Below are 5,164 nucleotides of genomic sequence, written 5' to 3'. Positions count from 1 at the left end.
TATTTTATATCTTTTAAAGTGGAAAAGATAATGTTTCTCCTAGATGTGGTGACGTAAGTCTGTTCTGGCTAGAAATTATATTTTCGGAAATGTTTCTACCAAGCGTGATGACGTAAGTCTGTTTTGGTAAGAAACTATATTTTGGGAAAGGTTTCTCCCAGACGTGGTGACGGAAGTCTGTTCTGGTTAGAACCATATTTTGAGAAATGTTTCTTCCAAACGTGTGACAATTGTCTGTTGTGGAATAAAACTTGTTTTAAGAGGTAGTTCCCCCAGACGTTGTGACATTGGCCTATTCTGGCATGGAACTGGGTGATGGGTACTTCTAGACGTGGTAACTTTTGTCTGTTCTGGCAAGTAACCATGTTTTAAAGAAGTAATAAGGGTGGCATATCAAGGAGAGTACCTATGGTTATAAGGGTGACAATGTTAGATGTAGATATTAATATAGCTCTTATTATTATCACTAATTAGATATAATAATTCTAAATCAACATTTCTTTGTGACTTGATGAATTAGAAGTATTGTTCTCTTTAGAAATAATAATTTAGATGTTATTAAGAAAGGGAATATGGTTTGTCATCAGAAGCTTTGATATGCCTAAAAGTTTTCTATCAAAGTTCTACACATATATATGAATGATACAGAGGGGCTTTGGTTGGTCTTTTAAAATAACCAGAGGACCTCTTGTTATGTGAAAAGACTTTAAAATATTTTGGGAATTTCATGAGTCAGAAGCTCTGTATTTTGAAAGGATATTTCTTATTGTTTTAAAGTTTTGTACCTAAGCTCTATGTCTGAGTTCTATATCATAATTTGTCTTTTCAATTTATATTTTCTTCAAAAATATTTATAAAAGAGCAAAGAACCAGAGGAACTCTGATTCTAGCTTATTTGTCTTTTAAAATTTATGATAAAGTTCCTTCTAGACCGAAGACTCTGTTTGGTCTAGAAGACCTCTATTTGAGTATTATATCACTTAGATACAGTGGTTCAGGACAATAGAACCAGAAGCTCTGGTTGGTAAGGGCAGAGGAACTCTGGCCCGTTGAGCTAGAGGAGCTCTAGCTCGCTGAGTGGGAGTTTTATACTAACTCTGGGTTATAATACAGCTGGATTATATGTTGAAGCAATCTGTTGGCCTTATATTTTGACCCTCTAATTGGATTACATTCTTTTGCTGAAAAGCATTTATATCTGCATAAAATATATTTTATCAGGTTTTGGTGATTTTCATTCTGCAATATGCAAGGAAGGGATTTACTCATTAGACCTTCTGGTCTATCCCTCATTTTGTGTTTCAAAATAATGCATTACAGGAACTGAGTGGTCGCAGGATACTAAGGGGAAGGAGAAAATGTAATTAATTCCCTTATATGTTATCTGCTTATGAAGACCAATATGATGAATTCATTTTTTTAAGATAGATGTTGTTATACATGTTTTAGTGCATGGATTTTCTTTTTGAATTTTTCATATATAAATTATGTACATATAAAATCCTTGAAACATGTGTAATATGCAAATGTGGAGAATGGGGTGTTACAGAAGGTGGTATCAGAGCTTGAGTTTAAGGGATTTAGATATTTAAAGCATGATGCCTAGACTTAAACTAGCATTTGCATATTAAGGGGCCCGGACATAGGTCGTATCACTGGGAATAAATATGATGGGTTAAGAGAACAGTGTGTAAGGTATATTTGAATTACATCTGGCCTATGTAATTATGAATTTACAGGTACATATATGAACTTTAACACTTCATTATATTTGGAAATGTGAATACGTGATATTTAATACTAAAATATCTGCAAATGGCCAGTCGATCAAGAAGATCTGAAAGGATCGCCCACCCCAATTCAGAAGAAAGAGATGAGTCTCCCGATAATGCTCCATCAGAGAATTTATGATTGCTATGGATCCTGCTACCTTCTCTCTAGCTATGAATGCCGCTGAAGTAATAGAAAGAAACAAGAATCGGCAGGGTGAAGAAAGAGTGGTAGAAAAACGAAGATGGGAAGGGTCTTCAGCTAGTTTTCGAAGACCCAAATTCATAAATTCAGATACCCGCCCTTCTTAACAACCATTTGTTAGAGCTTATCTGCGGTGTCAACAGGTGCACCAGGGAAAGTGTCAACCTAAACCAAAGAGATGTTATCGATGCGGTGAGGCAGGTCATCTATCAAGGGATTGCACTGTACGTAAAAGATGTTTCTAGTGTAATTCAGCCGACCATATTCGACAGAATTGCCCGTAATTGAGGTTCCTTATTTGACTATGGGAGGAAAATACCCAAAGTACCCATGGGTGGCCTACTGCATCAAGGGGAGGCCAGAGTAGGGAACGAAGCCAATCATTTCAAATGACGAAAAAGTAAGGCCGAAAATACACCGGATGTAGTAACAAGTACATTCCCATCAATTCCATATATGCTAAGATGTTGTTTGATTCGGGTGCAAACTTTTTGTTTGTATCACCTTTATTTGTTGAAATTGCATGCATGACTTCTGTGCCACTTGACAATCTGTGAGTAGTTGACACTACTAATAGTCGAGAATCTGTTGCTTATGTGTTCAATAATTGTATAATTGAAATTGAGTGGTGTGAGCTGTCGATCCGACCGTTCCCTATGCCAATGAAAGAATTCGATGTTGTGGTGGGAATGGATTGGTTAGCAAAGAATTAGGCTAGTATTCAGTGTAACAAGAAAATGGTCACTATTAATCTGTTGGGGAAAGGATCAATAGTTATTTATAGCGATCGAGAGGATCACCATACCAAGTTGTTATCAGTCCGGAAGTGTATTCGAAGAGATGTCAAAGCTATCTGGCTTATGTTATAGATTCAAAGAAGGAAAAGGGTAAGCAAGATTCGATTCCGGTTGTATGTGACTATCCAAAAGTTTTCGCGGAATATTTGACTGGTCTACCGCCTGATAGATCTATCAAGTTCAGGATTGATTTGGTACTGGAGCGACGCCAGTGGCAAGAGCTCCGTATCATTTAGCACCTTCAGATTTAAAAGAGTTGGTCACACAGTTGAAGGATCTTCTTGACAAGGGTTTCATCAGACCAAGTACCTCACCTTGGGGTGCTTCGGTTCTGTTTGTCAAGATGAAAAACGGATCAATGCAAATGTGCATTGATTATCGGTAATTAAACAAACTGGCCACTAAGAATAAGTATCCTTTACCAAGAATCGATGATCTATTTGATCAACTAGTTGGAGCCAGTTACTTTTCAAAGATCGATTTGTGGCCAGGATACCATCAGTTTAAAGTCAGAGAAGAAGATGTTGCTAAGACTGCTTTCCGAACTCGATATGGACATCATGAGTTCTTGGTTATGCCTTTTGGTTTAACCAATGCTCCTGCAGCTTTCATGGATCTGATGAATCAAGTATGTAGTGAATATCTCAATAAATTTGTTATTGTATTTATCGAGGATATTTTTAAATACTCAAAATCTGAAGAAGAGCATGTTGAGCATCTTCATCTGATCCTTGAACTTTTGAAGGAAGTGTTGGTCCCGTAAAGGTCTACAAGACATGTATAACAGTTTTTAGAAGGGGGGATGAATACAAACACAGTATTTTTGAAATTTAAAATGTATATTGATAAGAGAAGATCAATACAAATTTTACAAGACTGTTTGCTGAAAGATAAGGTAAGAAAACCTATCTAAACAATCTTTGGTTACACACTAAATCTTAGCAAATAAGAAAAGATTTGTTGTAGAAGAAAGTAAGTTCTTATACTTAAGCTCAAGGATGCTTGAAGTAAGAATTAGGTTAAGAGAGTGTGTTGCGCGCGCACTCTGCATAGAGAGGAAACACTTCTATTTATACCCATTACATTAAATGCACATTTAAGGCAATATGGTAAGGTTAGAGTGTGTGTCAAGCCTTAAGGGCAAGGCTTGTCCTTCGCTACAGTAAATAGTACTAAAAGCCTATTCATGAGCAAACATCCTTACCTAAAGTTGGTGGGTAATAGAGTCAACTAGTCGGCTCCGTACGGTACTAACATTTAGAAAGGGTATGGGTCTATCCTTTGTGTGTATAAAGATAAGACAACAACAATCGTGCTTTGAAAGCTTCATTTGATCGTTGGATGCTGGAATAACCTGAAGGTCTCTTCAACATTAGCTGAGGCTTGGGCAGTCTTCACACATATGTAGACATGCTTCTAATCACTGAGTACCGCTTCAGATCACATACTCGCCAGTCTCTAATCTTCAGTTTCAGTCTTCGACATTAGCTGAAGGTTCTTTGGTGTGAGTGTTGTCTTCTTGAAGTATCACTGTCGCTGATTGAATTACAATACAAGTTCTTCAGCGATCACTGAACAGGCTCAGTGAATATCGCTGGAACTGAAAACACAAAAACATAAATACTTTGTATATAAGTGAAAACAGATTATCATCAAATCACTGAGAGAGGATCAACAATCTCCCCTATTTGATGATAACAAGACACCATAAAAAAGGTTGTGTTATCAAATAACAGTAAGGAAATGTTACATATAAAGTGCATGTCTCTTTTTACTATTTTGGAAACTTTTTCAGTGAATCAGTCTTTTCTTAAGTCATATTTAAGAAAACTTACAAGGATAGAAACTGAAACGGAAAGCTTATTCACTAACTTAGAGATTGTCAATGAATGTAAAAAGTAACTCTGGAACTCATAGACTTGTGTCCCTATTACTTTTTTCAGGGATCTTTTTCAGTGAAGTACAAGAAATACTTATATTATTATCATTGGAAATATTACAAGTAGTTCGGTACATGTCCAATACTTACAGAATAGAGGATTAATCACTGAAAGTAGACATAGTAAATAGATTTAAAAGAAAAAGTGAACAATATTACAAAGAGAAACTAATCTAGAACACTTAGATCTATGCAGCTAGGTACATCTTCACCAAGGTTCTTTCGACGTAGGCATTCTCTTCGTATCTTCAGGTCCACGACTTTTCTAGGCATGCTATCATCTATCCAGAGTAAAAGGTAAACCAAATGACCCATTGGACATAGATGTAGCTCTGACATTCTCTGAAATCTGACTTCATCTTCATAGTCAAGGAATATAACTCCTAACTCAGGTTTGAAATGCATAGAGTTGGGTGTATATGGACCCTTATCTGCCAAGTCAAGATTTGGCATA

This window comes from Cynara cardunculus, assembly GCF_001531365.2.
Source record: "Cynara cardunculus var. scolymus isolate 2C chromosome LG 3, CcrdV1, whole genome shotgun sequence".
NCBI classification, from domain to species: Eukaryota; Viridiplantae; Streptophyta; class Magnoliopsida; order Asterales; family Asteraceae; genus Cynara; species Cynara cardunculus.
The sequence above is the reverse complement of the archived record's forward strand: the minus strand, read 5'-3'. Positions refer to the sequence as shown.